This window comes from Nilaparvata lugens, chromosome 13 (assembly GCF_014356525.2).
Source record: "Nilaparvata lugens isolate BPH chromosome 13, ASM1435652v1, whole genome shotgun sequence".
Taxonomy (NCBI): Eukaryota; Metazoa; Arthropoda; class Insecta; order Hemiptera; family Delphacidae; genus Nilaparvata; species Nilaparvata lugens.
In genome coordinates, this window is record NC_052516.1 from 29,295,949 (window position 1) to 29,323,153 (window position 27,205).

Here is a 27,205-nt window from a genome sequence, read left to right on the forward strand (position 1 = left end):
GTATGAGATATTGTGGTATTACTCCATAATTGAAAAATAAGTTGTTTTTTATAGAATTACCGTACTATTAATTTGATTGTATGATATGAGATATTGTGGTATCTCTCCATAATTGAAAAACAAGACGTTGATATTGTCAATACCACTTTAATTTATTCGAAAATTAATTCATCTTACAGAACCAGTTTTCATGGTAACACCTACCACATCTTCAGCTGAACTGAAGATTTACTATTCCCTCCATTTTTATTTGCTTAAAAAAGTAAAGGGTATTAATCAATATATATAAAAAAATTAAGCAATATTAAAATAGCCAATGTTTTATGTGAATAGTGTGAAACATTATACAATTAATATACTTTTGTAAATACAATTGACTTGAAAATACAGCTCATTGAAAATTATTTATTTAATTTTCACAAAACAATTGTTTATTTTTTTGTAAAAGAGATGTATCTACAAAAATACAGCTCATTGAAAATTATTAATTTATTCCATTGTTACAAAAATAATTGTTTATCTTTGTAAAAGAGATGTATCTAAATTTTTAATCATATTCTTGAGTCACGTTCTAAAATAGAGGGTAACTTCCTCTCGAAAAACTTGGAAACAATGGTCATACATATTTTTTGGGTACCTTGATAAACACTCTTCTGATGATAGTGGAACACTTGCAATGAATGGTGAGAACGCACATCGATATCTCAAACAGTTTCGATTATATTCATATTCAAATACATTTATAAATACTGTAATCTATAATATTATAAAGGAAAGGACTGGCTTATACACGTACGGGATAGGAAATTCCCGAATGACGCATTATCAAGTCTGAACTACTCGACTGATTAATTTGAAATTTAGCATATAGATTCTTAATTAACCGAGGATGGTTATAGGCCTATTTTCAATTCTCCAAGATTTCATTACGTCAAGTTTTCAGTTTGTCAAGTTTTACAATAGACCCTTGTGGAGCACGGGTTACCTGCTCAAAAATAAAATAAATAAATACTTGATACTTTAAAAAATATGAACTATTAAAATTCTTTTTCCTTTCCAAGTGTTAGTTTGGAACATAGGAATTTTTTCGGTCAGATTCCCATTTATTTCACTTTTGTATGATTTTATAAGTAGCTTTGAACGTGAATATTTACGGAACGGTTTCATTTCTCTTGAAATTCTGTATCGATATAATGTATCACATAACTCATTCAAAAAATTTGAAGTTGAATAAAATATGTCGGATAGTGGACCAAAATTTGGTGAAACAACTATCAATAAATTTATCTTTAAATTTAATTTAGCATAATCAGATCTGAATAACTGAAAATTTTGCACATTTTCCGAATTTACCGAGGATGTTTATAGGGTTATTTCCATTTTTTATTAATTAATTACAATGTAATTAATAAAAACAAATTTGTTCAGTTTACGATACAAAATTACGTAAAGATGAAAGACCAAAGAAATAGAAGATACCATGTTCTGGATATGAAGGTCCTCAGTCCGAAGCCGCTTAGAGCCTATATTTTTGCTACGAATTTTCAACAAGTTCAATGAAGATTATTCATGTAAGTTTGACTAAATAAAATAACTATCATACTTTTCTTTTTTTTATGTAAATTTGATAGGATAATACTTTCAATTTTCAGCATGGAACTATGATTTAATCTATTTGTGTTTTTCCTAGATCCTCGCGGAGCACGTGTTGCACCTACTCGTTGAACGTAAATAAGTAATTTTTAAAATGCTATCAACTACCTACTGTATTTTGAAAAATTTAACAATTTTTATAAGTCATGTCAAACAATCCTCCAAACCTTTTGGAAGAAACTTGGAAATTTTCCATCTGTGAATCTTTATAAATTTTCCATTCATTCAGTATCTTGATAAAACTAAATGATGAAACTTTGTTTGGATCTTTATTTTCATACTCATTGTATTTTAGTTTATTGTAACATATTTCATTTCAAAAGTGTGATTTCTTTAAATGTTCGTTTGCTCAGGTAAAGACTGGAGAAGAAGAAGAGGAAAAAGTATTCTACGAAAGGGCAAGGCTATACAGGTATGACTCAGACCTGAAGGAATGGAAAGAGAGGGGCGTAGGCGAAATGAAGATCCTCTTCCATCCCACAAGAGAGACCTACAGGCTGTTACTGAGGCGAGAACAAGTTCATAAGGTTAGTACTTTTCTATCGTGAACTTTCAAACTTCAAACTATAAAGCTACATGAAAAACACATACAGAGTGAGTCATATTGTATGGGAACCCTTCAATAAGTTGGAGACTGTTGTAGATAATTTTTAAGGCCTCATATTGTATGAGAACCCTTCAATAAGTAGGGCACAGTTTTAGATATTTGTGTGGTAGATCATTTTTAAGGCCTTTTTGAAACAAGAAAGATGACATTAATAAAAATATTCTATGATATTTGTATTAAAAATGGCGGCTGATTGAAGTTTTATTTTTTAAAGAAATGATCGGCAAAGTAATGAAACTTGAAAAATTGCATGGTTGCCTGTAAAGTCGGTATACGGGCGAAAGTTTTACGTGACAACGACTTTGAGTGGTAAAATAATTTTAATGTGAATATTCATTCGTATAGTAGGAAGAAGGATGATATAATAACTCACAATGAGAGTGAGTGAGAGGCACGCGTCCCTTCCACTCAGGCATGGTTAGCCCGCGCCCACCTAAGAGCGAGAGAGACAACCATTGACTTGACATTTTGAATTAGTGGCGCAGTCGCAGGAGATTGCTTGCGGCGCCTGCGCAGGTTGACTGCTCCGTTTCACTCTCTCTCCAGGTGAATGCCTTCGGCTGCTGCGAGCGTTGCTCGCCACTGCTCCTATTCGTGCTCTTTCCAGACGACCGTGAACCGAAACGAACGCTCTCACTCGCTCTCATTGTGAGCGCATAACGTGGGAACGTAACGCAGTTTCTTAAAATGTCTCCCGGCAAACCAATTTATAAGACGTTATCACGTCAAAAACACTTTTTTGAATGAATAACGAAATAAATTGAAAAAAACTGGTTATTTATTTAGTAATCTGTTTTAATACTATTTACATTTAATTTTAAAAATGCTTGAAATGCCCTCCTCTCGTTTGACAGTGTGCCAGTCTGTCATAAATGTAAATTAAATTTAAATAGTAGTAGGCCTATGTAGAATGTATGTAAAATAAAATGTAAACAGTATTAAACAGATGACTAAATAAATAATTAGTTTTTCATGTATTTCGTTATTTATTCAAAAAAGTGTTGTTTTAAGTTTCATTACTTAACCAATAACTTCTTAATAAACTAAAACTTCAATCACCCGCCATTTTAGATACAAGTATCATAGAACATTTTTATTGATTTCATCTTTCTTGTTTCAAAAATACCTTTAAAATGATCTACCACATGGTAGGTGTTTACATTTAAAATATTTGAGCTACAACCTCTCATTTCTTCAAAATATTAAAACTTCAATCAGCCGCTGTTGAAATATAGTTGTACGTCAAAAGATAGAGAATTCGACCTATAACTTATCCTGAAAGTTACAGTGTTACTATCCTTGCCCTATTACCATAGGTAAGGAAAGTATTGCTTTCCGAAAAAAATTAAGGTAGCCTACCCCAGTTTCTAAATGTCTATAGTTTCAAGGTCCCCAAAAGAGTCCAAAAAAGTGGTTTTTGGGTATTGGTCTGTATGTGAGTGTGTATGAGTTTATGTGTGTCTGTGTACACGATATCTCTTCTCCCAATTAACGGAATAACTTGAAATTTGGAACTTAAGGTCCTTACAATATAAGGATCGGACACGAACAATTTCGATCAAATGCAATTTAAGATGGCGGCTAAAATGGCAAAAATGTTGTCAAAAACAAGATTTTTCGCAATTTTCTCGAAAACGGCTCCAACAATTTTGATCAAATTTATACCTAAAATAGTCATTGATACGCTCTATCAACTGCCACAAGTCCCATATCTGTAAAACTTTTAGGAGCTCCGCCTCATCTATGCAAAGTTTGATTTTAGATTCCCAATTATCAGGCTTCAGATACAATTTAAACAGAAAATTTCATGAAAATCTCTACAATTAATGTTCAGTAACATTTTCACCTAAAATTGAAAATTTATTTTAATTTTATTTATTTTATTTTTTTTTTAATTTTTAGCTCGAAATTCGAGAAAACGTGATTATTCAATTGCAAACTGTTGGCATCTGTTGATTCTATTAAATCATTCACTATGAAGAGATAGCAGACCTCGTGTGTCTACAGCGTTATTGTGCTGTCACCAGCTGGCTCAGATCTTTGAATAGTAGACTTGAGATGCGCGTGAACACTAGCGTCAGGTAATCAATTTCCTTAACGGCAAGGAAAGTTGTGTGAGTGCGCCACACCAGATTTTTATATCGAAGTTTACAACAGTCTCCAACTTATTGAAGGGTTCCTTTACATTATGACTCACTCTGTATAAACTTTTAGATGGATAGGCCTATGTAGATCACTCATCCACTGGACTAAGAGTGAGGAGACCTGTATCCCCACGCTAATATGGTGGAGCGTTTGCATTTCACCACACTCACAATATGCTCACCCCGCAAGACCCCATTCATGCATTGTCGTTTTTACCCTACAGCAACCAATCCTTATTCTATTGAGGCGCACCCATGTTTTTCAAGGCAGAGAGAACCCTTCGGGAGGGCAGATACATTGATCCTATCTCTATTCTCACCTCCCAACAGTTGACATCGCTCTTGCCATACAGTCAAGGCTTGCTGGTTACTCATTCTGCAGCTCAGTCATTGAGGTCTGCGGGATTTCAGTCTCAAAACTGGTTGAGCACCAATAAATTGATGTATGGGGAGGGACTGATTTTCTCTATCTGATCTCATAATTCACTATAGTGAGGTCCACGTTATCATGGCAGTGAAGAAAGATAGGAGAACAACGTTGCCGAGTTTATTTATTTCATTGACAATCACAAATCATAATTACAATATAATATGATTGGGACAAGACAACAGGCATAACCTTAAACTGTCTTTCTTCCAAATTTCGATGAATGAAAGTTTCAAAAAAGAATGAGGTTATGATTTCACTTTTTACTTCAAAAAGTCCAATTTTCACTTCAAAACTAATGACTAAACTAAAAATTTTAATATTTAAAAACTATTCAAAAACTAATTAAAAACAAAAATATTTCACTCAAATCTCTACAAATTAGAAATTTTTAAGTAATTTTGCAAAATGTTGAGCCAGATACAATTTTGACTCTATTTTGCTACTACGATTTTGCTGCTGTTACTTAATTCATCCCATTAAATTTGATCTAATATTAGTTTCCATCTCCTTGATAAAATAATCAATTCCACGTCAAATTAGTTAAATTCATCAATAAAATATCTTTCTTCATGATTTGATTCGAAAAGTTTTGCTTTGAAATCAGATTTTTATTTTCATACAAACCTGAAATGGCGGCTAATTTGAAAAGCTGTGATGCACCAATCTAAACTTCAAAACAACAGAAATAAAGTTGCTTGGTGGGTATTCTATTCCAATTTGTCTTGAAAATAATAGAAAAATGGAAATCCTATTTATAATGGATTTAATTTAAATGGAACTAATTTTATTATAAAGGTGCGTACAGATATACGTGCCGCGAACATGATCAATTCACTTTTAATCAGCTGACTATATCTGTATTTTTACAGAAACGGTAAGATACAGATGTAAAAAGCTTGGCATCAGCTGATTAAAAGTGAATCGCTCATGTTCGTGGCGCGTAAATCTGTACGCACCTTAACCTTTCAATATTATTTATAACGGTACCAGTACCATAACCTAAACGGTAGGCTAACTGAATCATGGACGAAGTCTAGGATGTTCAAAGTTATCTACTTTTGAATTGTTATTTCAGGTCTAATTTGTGTTTCTCATACGGTAATATCTAAAAATTATTTCATTTATTCAAAAATACATTTTCAATAAATTATTCGACTTGTGTACTGAAGTATTTTGGTAGAATGAAGGGAAAATATGACGGCTGAGAATTGTTTGTTTACTTTTGTACAGTCACTGTCAAAATTAAAAATGAAATATTTCTGGCAAACTGACAACATTGCAAAGCTAAAGAGAGATAGTGCTATCTGCTGTGCTATCTGTCACATTATTATATCAAATATTCAAGTTTTACATTGTTATACTATGGAAATCTTCGAGTATATCTTCAATCTAAGAATCTTTTTTGCTAAAAATGTATGTAAAAATCTTCAACACTCGGCCTCTGCGCACAGGTTTTTCTACCTTACAGGGACCCTTCTCATTTATTATATAATTACTAATTATAATACCTACTGTATATCATATCATTAAGTGATGTTTAAACTTTGTAATTATCATTAAGGATAATTAAATTTGAATTTGATGAATTCGAACTACTTGAAAAGTCGAAAAATATTGTAAAAAATGAAAAATTAAGCTGCTATGTTGCATGATAGACAAGGACAGCAACACTATTGCCAATCGTACTCTGCCATTATAACGTGGACCTCACTATAGTAGAGTTTTTAACCTAGTTTTTTTTTCAATCGAATTATTTTATAATGTTTTGTTTTTTGTCAATGAAGATTTAATTTGATTGATAACTCTGTAGGTGGTGTGCAATCACTTGATAAACAGTGACCTGCAATTGAATCTGATGTCAACCAGCAACCAAGCATACGTGTGGACGGCGATGAATCTGGCCGAGGAATACAAAGAGCCACAATTGGAGCAGCTGGCTGTCAAGTTCAAAAACGTCGACTTGGCACATTCCTTCAAGGCCAAATTCGATGAGTGTCTCGCCAAGGTAAGGCTGTCATCACATTCAATTATTTATATATTCATATGGCTTTTATCGGCAAAGAGATCCTTTTGAATATTCTGCCTTGCCGTATTACCCAATGTCATTTCGTATTTACTCTTAAGTAAATTGTTTATATATTGGGTTCTTCAAGTTTTATCACTAAAAATTCACACTAAGGGTCGTTGCACAGTATAGATTGCTAAACTTGATTAAGTTAATCTGAAAGTTTAAACTTGAATCGGTTTTCTCAGTGCATTTACTAATCCAGTTTAAGTTAAACTAGTTTAGCGTTAAGTTGGTAATAGAATGTCATTGTTTATAATATCAGGAAGACTGATTTTTACAGGAAATTTGTTATTTGTTTACAAACAATCAGTAAATTGAGGTTATGTATCTACTATTTTCTTGTTCAAAAAAAACTTATGTTTAGCTGGCACCAAAAAATATATTTTAGAATGTAAGATAAAAAAGTTATATTGTTACTCTTGAATCTACTACGGTCTTTCTCGTTTATTAGAAATATCTCGAAAGCAAAATATCTCAGTTATGTGTTATTAAAAACATGTTTTCTAATCAAATACCACTGTTAAAAATTGTCTTAATCTCTATCAAGTGGTTTATTCAATCAAATACTAATTGGCAGTTGCTTTACTCAAGCAAAACCGTGAAGAAAATTCTCTATCATCCCAGAAATTTCAATTTATTATTCGTTTTTGTCCAATTTTTCTGTTTAAAAATTTCTTCGCAGTCATCTTTTTCAATTGCATTAAAAACTTCTATCAATTCCTCTATTATAATTATTTTTACATTCAAATAATGAATCACTATAACCTAAATAATTATTATCGTCTACAGAAGCAATAAAAACAACTGTCGAAAAAGTTTCGACATCAAATCTTTACAGATGTCAAGTTAATCGAAATTATTTGGTTTAAACCTTCTGCTTTGGAGGTTTAAACTTTCCCAGAGTTTAAACTCAATACAGAGTTTAAACTGATACTGTGCAAACGGAATTTTAGTTTAAACCAAAAAAATCCAGATTTGGTTTAAGCTTTAGCTTAGACTTACACTGTGCAAACGGCCCTTACTGTCACTTCCTGGGTTACGCTATCACATTCTATGCGTATATAGAATAGAATGCCATTCTTATTTGATGACGTGGCGAAGTTTGGACACTAATGTGTTCACTCTACCACTTAACCACGTGATGTATATAAAATACCTGCAGGGTTGGTGAAAATTATGGAAGCAGCGTAATGTGTCTCTTACGAGGATAGTTTGACAGTAGGTTTCCATGGTTATCTTATTCGAATTAAGAAAAAAAAACAATTTTCTGTCGCTTCAAAATTTTGGTGCGTCATCTTGGAACCACCGTCATTTTTTAAATGGGAAGGTTGTCATGTGATACAGAATTTCAAAAGGAAATGTAATTTAAGGGTTGTCAATAACGGTAAAACATACATGGTAAACATGCATGACATGCACACAGACATGTTCATCTTGCACGTTTTGTCATCAGTGAGAGGCTCCTAACATAGAATAAACAACCAGGAATAATAAATAAAACATTTCAAAGTTACAAATTATAATGATAGAATATAATTAAACCTCAAAGCAGCGAAGAAAAAAATTAAATCATTGGAGATACAAAAACCTAACCTCCAAAACATTTTTCTCAAAGCCTTTCGCTGATATCACAGCTGTGATTACACAGTAATGTATTTCGACTTTGTATCAGATATTCTTCACTACAGTGATATCATGCATGTTCTACCTTTAGTGGCCAAACTAAAGGTGCATACAGATATACGCGCCGCGAGCAATTCACTTTTAATCAGCTGACTATATCTGTATTTTTACAGAAACGGTAAGATACAGATATAAAAAGCTTGGCATCAGCTGATTAAAAGTGAATTGCTCATGTTCGCGGCGCGTATATCTACGCACCTTAAGGCCCATGTTATACGGACAGAAAAAACGCGACAGATTTTTCGCCACGTAGACGCCAAGCCTACCGAGCAATGGACGTCACTGTGTGCAAGTTATACGAACGTTTTATCTGTCGCGTCGGACCCTGTAAACCCGGCGTCATCGTCGACAACGCGACCGGACCGGTAAAATTGGCAGAAAAAGCGCGATAGAAATGACGCGAGTACTGTTATACGGGCAGCTTTTACGCGGCAGATCCGTACTTCCCCCCCACCATACTCCTCCGGGCGTACACTTCTCCCTTTTGGCTCCCTCGGAGCCTGCCGCGGCGTGTTTGCTGCTCGTATAACAGCTCCCTGGCGTCGACGACGCGGCGTTATTGCTGCTCGTATAACAGCACTGAATTGTTAGTTCAGCGTCGGCGTTTTATCTGTCGCGTTTTTTCTGTCCGTATAACATGGGCCTAAGATGCTAAGACCAGCCGCAAAGTAGACCCACGCTAATCCACGCCACTCCAACCCACGCTAATCCACGCCACTCCAACCCACGCCGTGCGATGTTTTTTAAACCATTGCTTTAGTAAACGCAAATTGGTAAGGTGAGTGATGGTGGCATCATCTCTGAGTGAAATTGGTAAATTTCAAGCTTTAAATTGCATATGTTATTCTAAATATTGGAGATGTGTAAATCATTAATGACAATTTTAAAATCAGGTTTTATTCATGTTTTAGAGAAAAACAAACAAATACTCGTCACTTGTCCAATTACAACGGTTTAGTGAAGGCTTGAATATTGATGCTTGAAATGTTGATGTCCATTCCAAATTATTCAGTTAGAATAAAATGCATGACTGAATTAAAAAAAAATAATGAGAGGTCAGGTTATGATGACATTTAAATGTAAACAAACACGAATCAGACGAACTGTTTGAACTTTTTCAGTGCTTGAAATTTACCAATTTCACTCATAGACGGAGCCACCATCACCCGCCTCTCCAATTTGCGTTTACTGTAGCAATGATTTACAAAACATCCCACGGCGTGGATTGGAGTGGCTTGGGTCTACTTTTCGGCGGGTCCAAGTATTCAACCAGATTATTTTTAATTTGGGATGCCTGTGTGCTTTGATCTGTTAGTAGTCTGTACACAGCAAGCTATGCATGATTTTTTCCATCCAAATTTTATTTTTTCTTAAGGTTGAGTCGTAGGAAAAATTCCAAACTTTTTCTCGTGACTGAATACTCTATAAAATTATGATTATAATACACTAGAAGGTAACCCGTGCTCCGCAAGGGTCTCATTAAATACTTGATCTATTGAAATTGTGAATTTAAAGTAGGCCTATAACCATCCTCGGTAAATCAAGAATCAATATGCAAAATTTCAAGTTAATCAGTCCAGTGTGATGATGCATCATTCGTGAATTTCCTATTCCGTACATGTATAAGCCAATTCTTTCATTTATTATATTATAGATTATGATTATTCTGTTAATGGGAGAATAAAATGATTTCTCTTTTTAAAGGCGAAATTGATCAAGGCAAAACAGTTCACTGAATAGCCTACTCTATAAAATTATGATTATAATATATTTTGATTATTCTGTTGAATTGTAAAATAAAAATGTTTTCTCTTCTTGAAGGTGAAATTGATCAAGGCGAAACAGTTGACGGCTGCACGGGCCGACGTCATCCTAAACAGATCTGCGAACGGTGAGGAGTTGACCTGCCCCAAGAGCCCCGCCTACGAGAGTGTCGACGAGGATGAGGACTACGATGAGGAAGAGGGTGACTATGACGAGGAGGATGAGGATGAAGACGATGAGGATGATGATGAGGGAGAAGAGGATACTATTGAGGATGTCGACTGAGGAGGTGATGCCAGGATGACGTCTAGCTAGGAATGTAAGTGATTTATTGCACTCTCTAATAATTAGAGAGATAACGGTTTGGCATTTCTCTCAATGTTTATATGTTGCGCATTTACGGCGAAACGCGGTAATAGATTTTCATGAAATTTGACAGGTATGTTCGATTGCACGTCGACGTTTTTCAATTGCGCGTCGACGTATATACAAGGTTTTTGGAAATTTTGCATTTCAAGGATAATATAAAAGGAGAAAGGAGCCTCCTTCATACGCCAATATTAGAGTAAAAATCAGACTATAGAATTATTCATCATAAATCAGCTGACAAGTGATTAAACAGATAAGTGGAGAAGCCAGTCTATTGAACTGTATTTCCATAAGGTCTATAGTTTCAATCAGGTACTTGTGGATGAGAATACTGCGTGAGGTCTACTGTTCACAGAACTACTAGTTTATTGATAAACAGATCGTGTTCATATTTTACAGCTGGCTATATGTCAGCTTATGAATTTCGGGGATGAGATATTTTGATTTTCCACAGAATCACTCGCTCACTTTTTACTATCCACAGACGACAAAAGTCTCAGCTGTTTCAGCCAAGAATGAATTATCCTTTTAATGTCGTTCAGCGAGTTTTCCCAAGGATGACACCTAGTGCAATCGAATTTTTTTATCATAAACCTACTATGTTCCAAATTTCGTAAAAATCGTTAGAGCCGTTTTCGAGATCCGTTGAACATAAATAACCATATAACCAGTTATAAAAATATAAAGAGATATACAGAAATTGCTCGCCTAATATAATAGGATTGCTCTCTCCAATTTATTGCATACTAGCAGTGCTCCACAAGGATCTGTTTGAAGTACACAAATAGATTGAATTTGGTTTATAGTTCCATGCTGATATTGAAAGTATTAACAACTAATCATTTACAATAGAAGAACGATTTCATTGGGATTTTATCTTGCGTAAACTTCGTATCACAGAATGAATAAATTTGTTTTCATTATTGATAATATGATAATAATTGATTAAAAAAATGGAAATTGGCCCATAGCCATCCTCGGTGAATTAAGAATCTAAAGTTAATCAGTTCAGTAGTTCATGCGTGAAACATGTGTTTGTATTTCGTATTCCGTACATTTAATAAGCTACATTGAAAGTATTAACAAACGAAATAATTTACAATAGAAAAACGATTTGATCAGGCTTTTATGTTGCGTAAACATTTTTTTTTAGATTACGTCCTAAAGACTCCAGTCATGGAGTATAAGACAAGTCATGTTATTACATAATTCTTACACTAAGTAGTTCAACCTAGTTTAGGTTTGAAAGGAATTCTTGTACACTATAAAAAGCTCTATCAACTAAATATTTTTTCATTTGTTTTTTGAAAATCTTCAAATCATCATTACTTTTCAAGATTTGAGGTAGCTTGTTATAAAATTTCCTACCAATATAATCTGGTTTTTGTTCAAATAACCTACTATTGTGACCCATTATATGATAATCTGCTCTGTTTCGCGTATTATACTCATGAACATCTGAATTCTGGATCACACCACTCGTTTTCACATGCATTACAACTTCATATACATACAAAGATGGCACAGTTAATAGACCAAACTTTTTAAATAAAGGCCTACAAGAGTCTAACCTATTCACTTTCTCTATACATCTGAGTGCCTTCTTTTGAATCTTAAACACTCTGTCCATATTTTGTTGAGATGAATTACCCCATACTAAAATAGCATACCTAATATGAGATAGTATAAGTCCATGGTAAGCAGTTAACAGTAGTTTTTTATCATTCAGCCTAGCAAGCTGCCGCAGGACAAATACCCCAGAATGAAGTATCACATGATACTTCATTCATACTGGCATACCAGTATCAATACTGGCATACCAGTATCACAGAATGAATGAGCTTGTTTTCATTATTGAAATTATTATTAATAATTGATGAACAGAAATAAAAATATGCCTACAATCATCCTTGGTAAATTAAAGATGGATAGATTTAGTCAAAAATTTCAAGAAAAATATTAATTCATAGGCCCAGTTGAATAGTAGTATATACATAATACATATAGGCCTGGTAGTAAAATACGAAATATTAGTGTATTCATAATACATCAATTGAATGATGTATGTAATAATAATGTGTCAATCCTTATATTATTTATAGCCTGTGCAAACCTTGTTTGCATATTCTTTTTATTGTTTTATATTTTTCTCATGCCACTTCCGTGTTTCGGAATGGACGGATATGGAGTGCACGAACTGATAAAAATGCAATCAAGGATCGTCTTATCATTTGAGGTTATGTTTATATTATTAGTATCAAGAAGTTAGTTGAAGGTTAAAGTTAGCTTAGAGAAACGATTTGGGTTAGGGGTTAGTTTTGAAATGGCAATATGGTATTATTATTCAGAATTTTTTAAATTTCTAATTGAAAATTTGGTTCGTAGTTGAAAAAACAATTACTTGGAGTGCTGATGTATGGGGTTTCTTCCAAGGTCTATAAAATTATACAGGTCAAATACGGTACACGATTCCGTGATGCATTGCAAAATTTGTAATAATGAATAAAAGTAAATTATAGAACCATTTATTATTGAAATTTCATTATTTAGAAATCGAAAATCTGAGTTTACGTATTATGTGAACCAGAATATTGTTTTTAAAATGCATAATGCATGATTTTGTTGAAATTGAATTAGATTGGATTTTCAAATGTACCGCCATAAAAACTGCACAAAATGGCCGCTTCATAAGGAACACGGGTGTCTTGACCTAGTTTCTATAGACCTTTGTTTCTTCGCGATTTGAGTCGCGCTAGTATGAGTATTTTCTAAGATTTGCACGGACTGAAAAAAAACCTTAGAAAGAATTTTTCAATTGAAAGAAGTTTCTTCATTATAAAATGATGTATGATAATAGATTCTTGAATTCTAAATAAAATATACTGTTTGTTCTTTTGGAGTAATTAACATTTGAAATATAATTTGTTTTTTTTTTCAGAATCAAGTAGGACATAGAGCTCAAAAACTTTCACTGCACATGAATTTGGTGGATGTGAAACCTGAAGGCAGGAGAAGACTGTTTTGTTACCTATTTTTTATGAATCGGCTCCGAATTTCTTCGTCTGTGATTAAGATGGACTACTAGTACTACTTAGGAATCGATTAAATGGCGGGTGATTATTTTTTTGTTAAAAACTTCTAATAAAACTAATTTTGAAAAAATAAACTCGAAAACTACGATTGTTTCTTGAGTGCTGGTGAACAGAATATTGACTATATTTCAATAATTATTGTGATGATTGATATAAAAAAGACTTTTGTCTGTCTCCTCGTGGATTATGTTTTGTTGAAAGAAATAAGTAAGACATAGCAACACCGATTATAGACTCACCATTATTCTGGTTGTATATAATATTATATTGAACGAATCGTATGTTTCAACTTTGAATTTATTACTATATTTTGCTATTTCATATTGATTCTCATAAATTATTCAAATCATGTTCCAACGGTTTTAATTGTATTTTGCCAAATGTTTTGTATTGTAAGTCAATATCATTGAAATGTTGCGAAATTTAGTTAATTTCTTTCAATTATATTCAAACCTGCAAATTCAAAAAGTACATGCAATTCTGAATTGGTTTTGAAGCAGAAGTGAATTTTCCTTGAGTTGTTTATTTTCTCTGGATATATATCCAAAAAATTGATTTCTATGAATTCAAAAATATGATTTACTGTAAACTAAATCATTTTTACTAAAGATGATTTACTCAATGAAATTTCTGCGGATCTAATCATCAGGTTTCATTTAATTGAAAAAGACATTCCAAATATTCTGTGGATAAATTGATGAATTGATATTTAACTCTCATGATTCAAAATTGTTTGTATTGGAATCAATGTAGATTCTTTCCGCTCAGTAACTGAGAATAAATATTTCATGTTAAATTATATTAGTTTTTTTAGTGATGAATTAAAAAATTTAAACTAAAAAAGTTAGACCACAATGTGTCATTAATGCGCATTTTAGAACAGAACCCGTAGAGGATGATTATTTTAAAAATATGAAGTTATCATTTATCGATGTACAATATGCAGCATGTAATTGAAAAATAATATAGATTTCACTTTTCGTTGTAGAATTATTTGTTCGAAATACTGTCGTTTTGTTAATAAGTTACTTGTTTTATTCTTGCACAATTAAGTTGAAATTCAAATAAATGAACAGATTTTTCAAAAATTTCATACTGAAAGTTTTTTACATACCCTATCCTCCAAATGTTTACTTTTGTTAGACTCACTTTAAACTGTCAGCTTTCCTTATAAGTAATATCAATATTCTCCCATTCAACCAATGCCATGTATAAAGCGAATCTCATAGATCAGTTTAATTCCCTTTCTGTTTCTTTTGATAACGTACAGTAATTGACCGAGCGAAGTGAGATTCAAGTCGACGGTTTGGCATTTCTCTTAATGTTTAAATGTTTATATGTTGCGCATTTACGGCGAAACGCGGTTATAGATTTTCATGAAATTTGACAGGTATGTTCCTTTTTTAATTGCGCGTCGACGTATATACAAGGTTTTTGGAAATTTTGCATTTCAAGGATAATATAAAAGGAAAAAAAGAGCCTCCTTCATACGCCAATATTAAAGTAAAAATCAGATTATAGAATTATTCATCATAAATCAGCTGACAAGTGATTACACAGAGGTGTGGAGAAGCCAGTCTATTGCTGTATTTCCATAAGGTCTACAGTTTAAAAAGGAGTCTCCTTCATACGCCAATATTAAAGTAAAAATAATCATACTATAGAACTATTCATCATAAATCAGCTGACAAGTGATTACACAGAGGTGTGGAGAAGCTAGTCTATTGCTGTATTTCCATAAGGTCTACAGTTTAAAAAGGAGTCTCCTTCATACGCCAATATTAGAGTAAAAATCATACTATAGAATTATTCATCATAAATCAGCTGACAAGTGATTACACAGAGGTGTGGAGAAGCCAGTCTATTGCTGTATTTCCATAAGGTCTACAGTTTCAATCAGGTACTTGTGGATGAGAATACTGCGTGAGGTCTTCTGTTCACAGAACTACTAGTCTTATTTTTGATTTTTAATATTAAATTATTTATCAAACTGAAGATGTAGAAGACCCAATCAATGACAAACACAATACTGTGATGTAACACAGCACGAGACCAATTATTAATTATTATGTGAGGCTATTCTTCTTTTCAAGGATTTTTTTTCTGAAAAAAGAATTTTTTTGAAGTTATAGCTTAGCAGGTTTCAAGACTTTAAAATAATGTATCAGTCATACTGTTTTGATGTTCTATAACCTTAATTGTATGAAATCAAAGTAAATATTTTTGTATCTTGAAATAGATTTTAGTATTTTCCTGCAATAGGTATAATAAATGTAATATCTTAACGTCAATAACAGTGCAAATAAATATAAAATAACACCAACATAATGCAAAATTAATTTATTCATCATTTGGACATACAAAAATACATTTGATAAGAGTTACTAGAAGATATAAGAAATATATTGTTCTCAAGTTCTCTGTTACATTCATTCAATTTTTATTATTTTGTTTCACTTTACATGAAGCCTTTTACTTCAAACTTTACAAAAGCCGCTCTACGTCACACCGATACAATTTGAAGAGCACATAAAATTTTATTCACTCATGACGGAATGCTAACAAGAGTCACAAATTCTAGTAAATACAACGTAATTCGTAAATACGATGAGTAAATAGCCTATTCATCATAGAACTAGGCCTATATTTGTGATGATTCAAGTGTGTTTTAGAAGAGTATAATGATATAAAAGCACACTTTAGATGTAAATGCCAGCAAAAACAGGATTTTGACTACGAGCATTGAATAGTCAACGCCAACGACAAGCTATCAGAAAATCATCTACAAAAATCAACGCCAAAGCTATGGTGAGTTTAATCTGAAAATACTTTTTCACATAAAATTGTATTATTACTTTCCTTGCCCTATTACCATTGGTAAGGAAAGTATTGCTTTCCGAAAAAAATTAATTTTTTTCCAAAATTTAACCCCAATTTCTAAATTTCTATACGTTTCAAGGTCCCCTGAGTCCAAAAAAGTGGGTTTTGGGTATGGGTCTGTATGTGTGTGTATGTGCGTCTGTGTACACGATATCTCATCTCCCAATTAACGGAATGACTTGAAATTCAGAACTTAAGGTTTTAAGGATCCGACACGAACAATTTTGATCAAATGCAATTCAAGATGGAGGCTAAAATGGAGGAAATGTCAAAAACTGTGATGTAACACAGCACGAGACCAATTAATTATTATTTGAGGCTATTCTTCTTTTCAAGGATTTTTTTTTTTTGAAAAAAGAATTTTTTTGAAGTTATAGCTTAGCAGGTTTCAAGACTTTAAAATAATGTATCAGTAATACTGTTTTCATGTCCTATAACCTTAATTGTATGAAATTAAAGTAAATGTTTTTTGTATCTTGAAATAGATTTTAGTATTTTCCTGAAATAGGTATCTATATAATAAGAGAGAGTAGGGTTGTGTTTGTTCGCATCAAAACATGTCAACTTGTGGATTGCATACCGGAAAAACGGGAATGATTTAGATCTCCAAATTTTGAACATAGATTCTAAAAATATCAATCTCGTGCACCTGGAAGCCCAAATTTCAATTTTCCTTCTAGATTTTTCAGAATTAATGTTCAAATTCATCTATGCTACCGTAGGCTACATGAAGTTCCATAGCCCAAAGTGTGTCTTTTTATGAGCCGGTTATAAGACTATTATTTTCGAACGTCTATGTGTATGTAGCGCAGCGGTAAAACGCTTATGGAGCGATGGTTTCTCGGTTCGAATCCCCCCGATGCTTCTCATTTTTTTTTGTTCTTAACTTTTTCCCTCGAAACGTATTATTATCAATTATTTTTTGAAGGAATTTGTTTTCATTGCTATTGAACTTGGATTTTATCAAATAATTATTTTTAATGTAAAATTTTGCCACCAGTACAAATGAATATTGGACATAGTCTACATGCTGAAGGCCTATAATTTAATTTCATAAGAAAAACATGAATAGATCACAATAAAATAAGTAATAATTTATATACTTCAGTTATAATGTACTATCAGACACGAATTCCCAGTGAAACGAGTATTTTAGGTATTTTGTTTGGAATTGGGAAAACAAAAGGCTGCCTGATTCAAATTGAGGAGGATCCTAATCGAACTAAAATTTATTGATGTATTGGAAAAATCAATATGATTCTGTGAGGTTTCCAAGTATTATGTATTCTTCAGTTTTCTATACTATAATAAAGGAAAGAACTGGCTTATACACGTAAGGAATAGGGAATTATGTTTGACGCATCATCACGTCTGAAATATACTCAACTGATTTATTTGAAATTTTGCATATAAATTCTTCATAAACCGAGGATGGTTATAGGCCTATTTTCAAATTTCGATTTTTCATTACGTCAAGTTTTCATTTTGCAGTTTTAAAACAGACCCTTGCGAAGCACGGGTTACCCACTAGTAATAAATATAATATCTTAACGTCAATAACAGTGCAAATAAATATTAAATAATTCCAACATAATGCAAAATTAATTTATTCATCATTTGGACATACAAAAATACATTTGATAAGAGTAACTAGAAGATATAAGAAAGATATTGTTCTCAAATTCTCTGTTACATTCATTCAATTTGTATTATCTTGTTTCACTTTACATGAAGCCATTCACTTCAAACTTTACAAAAGCCGCTCTACGTCACATCGATACAATTTGAAGAGCACATTAAATTTTATTCACTCATGACGGAATGCTAACAAGAGTCACAAATTCTAGTAAATACAACGTAATTCGTAAATACGATGAGTAAATAGCCTATTCATCATAGAACTAGGCCTACATTTGTGATGATTCAAGTGTGTTTTAGAAGAGTATAATGATATAAAAGCACACTAGATATAAAAGCCAGCAGTAACAGGATTTTGAATCCGAGCATTGAATAGTCAACGCCAACGAAAAGCTATCAGAAAATCTACAAAAATCAACGCCAAAGCTATGGTGAGTTTAAACTGAAAATACTTTTTCACATAAAATTGTTTTATTTTTTATTGACAATAGAACACATCAATTAGTTATGGGATAGAACAACAGGCCTGATACCGTTTCAATCCATGATCTGAAGTTATCAACTGCCGAAAAGTTATATTCACACTTGAAATACTTCACTGATGATTCCAGTTCATGCAAACTATAAACCACCAATTTTGAATTTGGAAATCAATAAACATTTGCAATACAAAATCCTAAATAGGAAATAGTACAAAAACTTGTAACAAATATCTCGACAGAGAAATGGTAAAAAATGGCCATTTCTACACTGATTTTAGAGGGCAAAGTAAACGTCTAAAAAGAGTAGGCCTACTGGTAACATAAACCAAATGTGAGTTTCTGAACATACTAATACTAATTATTATTGATCTGATCTCGTTTCATTGTTATTGTGGTTCAAAACTCATTCAATGTCATTTATTTATAGAATGATAAAAAACATAATTATAAAATGATTGGGAATGAAAAAACTGACACATTCCATACCCAAATTTTGATTGAAAAGTGTTCCAAAAAAGCTATGTATCGTCAACACTTTCAAACACAAATATTTTTGGTCCCAGAATAATATCAAGTAAATACCGTACTGTTATTCACAGCTCCTGGATGCATTATAAGGGATTGGAACAAAAAGTATGGCTCTAGGTGGGCTGTGGGTAAATTGAAAGGGCAGAACATGATGCAAAGCTTGAAGTATACAAATCATAGGAACATATTTTGAATTCTTTCAAATCCCAGCTTATATGAGACAAGATGCCGTACTACAGCAAAGTTAGTAGACAAACGTTGTCTACTAACGTTGGTACTACAGAACAGTAGTTGACCGAGAGAAGTGAGGTCTAAGATTCAAGTCGACGGTTTGGCATTTCTTTTAATGTTTAAATGTTTAGGGGCTGGTTTCCGAGCTCGGGATCTAGCTAAGTCCTAGACTTTTTAACAGCTGGAGTTAGAAAATTGGCTTTCCAAAACGGGGCGTAGTCGCAGCGTTCATAACAGTAGTCGTAGTTTTTATTTTCTCATTTCTATAATTGGAAACGTTTTTCCTTGACGAAATTAGACATTCCTAAATAATTCAAAATAGCTGAAACTTTACACTATTTTCTCTTTATTTTATTTTGTGTTCAATTTTCTAGTTTTTCGAAATTTAATTCAAACGTGACTATGACAATGACTGCGACTATGCCCCGTTTTGGAAAGCCAATTTTCTGACTCCAGCTGTTTAAAGTCTAGGACTTAGCTAAATCCCGAGCTCGAAAACCGGCCCTTAAACATTTAAATGTTTATATGTTGCGCATTTACGGCGAAACGCGGTAATAATTTTAATGAAATTTGACAGGTATGTTCCTTTTTTAATTGCGCGTCGACGTATATACCAGGTTTTTGGAAATTTTGCATTTCAAAGATAATATGAAAGGAATAAGGAGCCTCCTTCATAAGCCAATATTAGAGTAAAAATCAAACTATAATAGAATTATTCATCATGAATCAGCTGACAAGTGATTACACAGATGTGTGGAGAAGCCAGTCTATTGCTGTATTTCCATAAGGTCTATAGTTTCAATCAGGTACTTGTGGATGAAATACTGCGTGAGGTCTACTATTCACAGAACTACTAGTATGAGACAAGATGCCGTACTACAGCAAAGTTAGTAGACAAACGTTGGTACTACAGAACAGTAGTTTAAAAAAACTTCTGACAGCAGGTGTCTTTAGGTGCGTACATACTTATCAAGGTCTATAAATACTAGCATAGCCACCTCTAATACAAGGCCGCGGCCTACGATATTGCAACGTCGCAGTGTAGGCCTAGAATATAATACATGATTGGTGAAAAAGATTTTAAAAAATATCAGCTGATCATTCACCAATCATGTCTTAGATTCTAAGCCTACACTGCGACGTTGCAATATCGTAGGCCGGGGCCTTGTATTAGAGGTGGCTATGCTAGTATTTATAGACCTTGATACTTATACTGGGTCCGGCAGTCAAACCTGACGGTTTTTAAGTGGGGATAGTGGTGGGTGGGGGTGACTGGGCGGGGGGGATGGGCGCCATCTTGTTCACCTTGAGTGGAAGTTCATTAGTTCAGTAACAATGGAGCGTTGGACCGCTGAACATCGTGCGTTTGTAGTCGAGACGTTTTTTAGAAATAATGATTCTGTGATTCTAACGCAAAGGAGTTTCCGTATACGGTTTAACATTCCCCTCGTGGTGCGATCCCGTCACGAAACACAATTCTTCTGTGGGTTCGGAACTTTCAGAACACTGCGTTGGAACCACAAGAAGGAGAGGAGGATCACCTCGAACGGTAAGAACTCCTGCTAACGTTGAGGCTGTTCGACATGCTTTTGAACGGAGCCCTCGTCGCTCTGCCATTCGTCACGCCAAGCTCTTCGGATCTCACCGGTCTGTGAGACGTATTCTTCATGACTACTTGAGCTTCCACCCTTACAAGATTGCTATTGTTCAAGAGTTACAAGCAGGAGATTTTGGTAGAAGGTTGAATTTTGCTGAAACCATGTTAAGAAAGATTGAGGAAGACCCTGGAATCATGTTTTGACTTCAGACGAAGCTCATTTCCACCTTAATGGATGTGTTAATAAACAAATTCCGTTATTGGGCCCCAAATAACCCACGGGAACTTCATCAGCGGCCTCTTCACTGTGAAAAAGTAACTGTCTGGGCTGCAGTGTGTAGGTCAACAGTTATAGGGCCTTATTTTTTTTAAGAGGGTGGCCATACAGTGACAGTGAACTCAGAGCGTTATGTTGCCATGATCCGTGACTTTCTCATTCCTGAGTTACGTCGCCACCGCATACCTCTCAGGAGGGTATGGTTTCAGCAGGACGGAGCTACTGCCCATACCTCGCGGGCCTCCATGGCTCAACTCAGAGGATTTTTCCCAGGCAAGCTGATCTCGCTCAGGGGTGACATTGAATGGCCAGCACGTTCTCCCGACTTGTCCCCTTGTGACTTTTATCTGTGGGGCTATCTCAAGGGAAGAGTGTATGTTGACAAGCCAAGAAATTTGGATCAACTGAAGGAGAATATTCGGCGAGAACTTCGTGAGATCCCGCGGCAAACGTTGGAGAGAGTCATGACGAACTTTTCCAAGAGACTCGTACAGTGTACAGAAAATGGTGGTCAACATTTAAATGACGTAATTTTTGTGCCGTAAGCTATTTTTCAATTTTTTTTAATACTAAATGTAATTTCCAATTCTCCTCTTTACAATAAAAAAAAAAATATATAAATATATCTCAACAGCTTTTTAATTTATCCAATATCAAAAACCGTCAGGTTTGACTGCCGGACCCAGGTATGTTCCAAGAACACGCGCATTTCACTTTTTAATTTTCTATCAGCTGGTTCTATGCGTATTACATCATCTGTATCCTACTGTTTCTGTACAAATAAATTATAATGAGCTTATCATAAGTTGACGAGAAGTGATATGCGTGTGTTTGTGGCGCTCAAGTCTGAAGGCACCTTTAAAGTGTGAGCGGGTTCTCTATAGAGAGGTCCACGTTATAATAACAGTATTTGATCAACTTTGGTTTTGCTATCCTTGTCTATCATTCGACAAAGCCGGTGGTACTATCCTTTTCTAGGTCCACAACGGTGCCAATTATGTTTTTTTGACAGTGTTGAGATATGATTAATTAATGCAGAGAATCGGCATCGCTATTCTTCTATCTTTATCCACTGACATTATAACGTGAACCTCACTATAGATGAAACCAATCTGTTGACATGCTCTGGAACATAATGTCTAAGATGGTGATTGAAATTGTTGAGCTGAGAGTAAAAAATTACACCAAAGTCTTTGAATTATCAACTTTTTAAATTATTTGGTTTTTTATGTATCTATTTTGGGGGAAATTACAGCTGATTTTTAACATACGTTTACAATGTTGACATAACATTTTTGGTATAGTGAGGTCTACAGTAACTACAGAGTGATTCTTAATTATGGTAAAATAATTTAATACGTGATAGTAGAGGTGAAAATAATGGAAAAAGTTCTTATAAACATATATCCATAAGCGCTTCATTAGCAAGCTATACAGGGTGAAAGATTTCGCCCAGAATTCAGTTCCTCTGATGAAGTACACCGATGCTGAATTGTTTGAGGACTAGTTTTTGAAAAATTTATGCTGGATTCATATGGAAGCTGTTATAGCAGCTTCAATGTAGGGAGTGAAATTTTCATTGCTGCAACAATCGATCGTTTGACCATGACATTTGAAGGGGGTGTTAGTGACATAATTTTTGACTTTATTTGGACTAGTTAGTAGGTGAACATAGCAAAAGTGCGCATCTTTATTCCCTCTGTTGAAGGAGTGTAACCGCTGAGTTAACACTTGTTGCAGCAATGAAAATTTCACCCCCTACATTGAAGCTGCTATAACAATGAGAGGAAGACTTGGAATAGTGAAATAATACATCATTTCAAAGAGAATTCAATGCTCGACTAACCTACGATAAGCATCAGTTTTCTTGATGCATTGTTGGAGAGTTGTAAGCCCTGAAAGAGCAAAACATTGGATAAAAACCTGTTATTTCAACAATTACACACCTTCAAGAGCGAATATCTCGGGAACTGTTGGGAATATCACAAAATTCCACTGAACAAAAAGTGTAGAGAATTTATCAAGCTTCATTTTTGAATAGTTATTTCAGTCGGTTGAACGCATTGTTCTCTAGATATGAGCGTGGAAGCAAAACGCTGAAAAATGCAACTTTCAAACCACCCTCATCCCCTTAGCAAATGAGTTGGGAATGGGGACTTTTGATATGCTTACCTCCTTACTACCCTAAACAGAACTGCGGGGTCAAAAATTGTCTTCCCAACTTTTCCCCCTATACCGTTTTTTGAGCATTCATTGCCTGGACTAGTAGTGAGGCCCCACGTTATAATGGCAGTGGAGAAAGATAGGAGAACAGCGTTGCCTTGCCACTGCCTTCTATAGGATGATGGATAGATATACTGGGTATAGGTAGGTATAAATATAGATAATTGCCTTCATCTATAGCACATTAAAATATTACAAGTGTTATGGGCGAAGTTGAGGCAATAAGAGCTCCCTCTTCCACTTAAACCCAAAAGATAGGTAGCTGAGATCAGTATATCTTATGTAATAATAGCTGTAGCATTCTTGTTTGAAATGATCAATAATATTTTATTCGTCAAGAAAATATACTTCCCAATGATAAATTAATACATTTTCATAATTGATATTGAATATTTTGTTAATTGATTATATTTCTACATTGTAAATTACGATCTGGCAACGTTTTGGAGCTTGAAAAGGATAGTGCTACTGTACCTAATTTGTCGCATTAGACTATTTCTCATCAAATATACTGCCATTATATCGTGGACCTCGCTAGGCTGTGATATAACTCCAATTCAATTTTGATTTACCAATTCAATTTTTTTTTCAATTCAAGAATTAATTTATTTCGCACAACATGATACATTATAACAAAACATTTTAACCAGCTGAAAATACAAAAAATCTAATGATAATCCTCTTCAAAAAAGAACATATTTTAAAATTATTTGTTTTGCTTTTGAAGACAAAATTTCTGAATGATTACAGGATCGTCTACTGATACTGGCTCTCATATTGGTTTTGAACTTTTTGATGACAACAGAAGGTAATTATCCCTATGCAATATCTGCACACGATGATCAATATAGAGATTATACTCATGTGGGTGATCCACCACCAGCACCCATGGGAACCAAAAAGATAGATGCAACAAGAAGATTCCTGTGGTAACGGCTTATCATCAACTACCACAACCATAGAATGTGGATGTATCCACAACTGGCAATAGCATATATCTGCAATAATGTTATCTTTTTTGTTTTGGCAATTATAAAATAAATCCATTATTCTTGTAAATGCTTTTCCATTCCTCCTTATCCAAGCGTTGATTTTTGTGTTAAGTAGAAGTAAACGCACCCAACAAAAGACATACGATGAAAAATCAGACATCTGTGTGCAGACATGAGCAGAGAATGGGTCTCTCTAAAAATGTTGCAACTGACATAATTTCACAACGTGATGCTTCAGTGGAAAAACGCTGGTAGAATGATTCTCCACCTAGCAGTGACAATTAGTTGTTTACAGGTCATTAACGAAAGTTATTAAGCATCAAACGTAGAAGTCTGTGTTTTTCTACTTGGATTTTTTGCATATTTCAACTTTTTTCTCAAAAACTACTCACACTACAGCTTCCAAACTAGTTTTATTCAATTTTTCATATATTTTTCCATATGAATTCAGCATAATTTTTTCAAAAACTATTCCCTAAACAATCTAGCATCGGTGTATTTCATCAGAGGAACTGAACTCCGGGTGAAATCTTTCACTCTGTATAGCTCGCTAATGAAGCGTTTATGGATATATATGTTTATAATAGCTTTTTTTCTTATTTTTACCTCTACTATCACGTATTAAATTATTTTACCATAATTAAGAATTACTCTGTATATCAATAAAATAGTGCATACCATCAACCACAGATGCCACCACTAGGCAGGGAACCATTCCACCAACGTCTTTTCACTGAAGTATCACTTAATGAAATTTTGTCAGTTAAAACGTTTTTAGAGGGACCCATTATGCAGATGAACAGACATCTATGTGAGTTCCACCATTTTAAAACCAGGGCCCTATTGCATGGTAATATGCATAATATGGTGGATTCAAAACTACTTCCGACTTGGAGGGATTTGCGGAGCAGAGAAAAGTAGGGATACAGCGGAGGGGAGGAGGCGATGTTGCCGTGCTAAGGCGGACAGCGTTCTGTAGGCCTAATCTTTAATGAGTGTTCTCATGATATGCATACCTATACTCTATAAAAAATTACTTTTGGCTTGGAAGAATGGAAATTCTTTGACTAGGCGCAGAGAAATGGAGGGAGATCAGCCAATTACAGTGATGGATTGAGTCATAGGTAGAAGCGCAGTTGTCAATTTGTAGATTAGACTCAGTCGACTCAATGCTTCCAGGAAGGAAACTTTGTAAGTTTAACATGAGTGCTTGAATACTTACTAGAAATTAGAGAACGCTGGCTGGCTCAGAACGGAAACATCGCCGCCATTGTTTCCCTACCGCTGTATGCCTTCTCTGCTGCGCATGTCCCTCTCAAGTCAAAAGTAATGAATTTTGTACAGAGTATAGTGTTCTCTCTGAAAGCACTGCATTGACTGAGTCTGATCGTCAACTAGGCAACCGCGCTTCCTATGACTATTCATTATGGTCTGGTTCTTCTCCTCTCTCCATTTTGGTAGAGAGTTAGTGGGGAGAATATTTTTAATATTCGTTCCGAAGAATGGACATTGATATGACCAAAGCTCCGCCAATTTATGTAGATGCATAACAATATAATTATCTATAGTTATTATATTACAAATTGCTTTTTCATATCGTATACAGTTCAATAATTATTTTCTTAGTCTATATTATGTAAATTCATCTATAATTTTGCTGTATTGTAAGCTATTGTATATAAGTGTATAAGCCAGTATATATTGTAATCTACATAAATAAAGTACTCAATCAATCAATCAATTCTTCGCTCTGCATAATCCTCCAAGTCAAATCTCTTTATTGATTCTAGTACTCTTATACTCGTATTTCCTCGTTTTGAGCCCCTCCAGTTCTGGAGTTATAGATCTTTTTCTATTACCCATATAGCACATGAAGCATACTGTGAGTGGGAATTTCTCGAAAAGTGTGATGGCTCAAAACGTCAATTTCTGCTGAGAGCATCTTCTCATAGTCCTCTACACTTATGCAAGTTTTCTCGTTCAGGAGTTTTGTTTCCCTGATCTTCCCTATAATACATATAGTGTACTATCATGAACGGGAAATTCTCGAAAACGGTGGGTGCTCAAAACGAGATAAGAGTTGCTCAAATCAGCTCAAAAACGATGGCGTTGAGAGATTTCAAAAATATTTTGGTGGAGAGCCGACTTAATGTTGGTAAAAGGGGGCACCCCAACAGCCTATGGGCGCAAACCTCCGCGGGCACATAGCCGAGGTAAATATTTTTCAATATCCAATAATTGTAATAAATAACTATGACTGAATGTAGTTTTCAATTGAAATCTCACGTTAATTTCATGTCCACATGTAAATCGTAATTGGTGTTCTTTATGAAATTTACATATAAGTTTCGTACAGCATTTACATATAAGTTTGAATCTAGGCTGATAAACTATTGTTAGAAAAATGGTGTCATTTCCAATAAAGCAATACTTAATATTCCTTACCTATAGTAGGTTGGTAGGCTACGGCGAGGAAAGTGAAAAGTCAACTGGTGAAAGTTTTAATGAGTAGTTCAAATTCCTGCCACAACATGCGCTACAGTCGCT

The 27,205-nt window shown here is 34.1% G+C and overlaps 1 long non-coding RNA gene across 1 annotated transcript; it reads left to right on the top strand.

The window, feature by feature from the left end:
• The first annotated feature begins 18,668 nt into the window (after positions 1–18,668).
• On the top strand, positions 18,669–24,725 carry LOC120354071. Its single transcript, XR_005572814.1, has 2 exons — positions 18,669–18,759; positions 24,417–24,725. It is a non-coding gene; the product is annotated as an uncharacterized LOC120354071 (long non-coding RNA).
• The last annotated feature ends 2,480 nt before the right edge of the window (positions 24,726–27,205 follow it).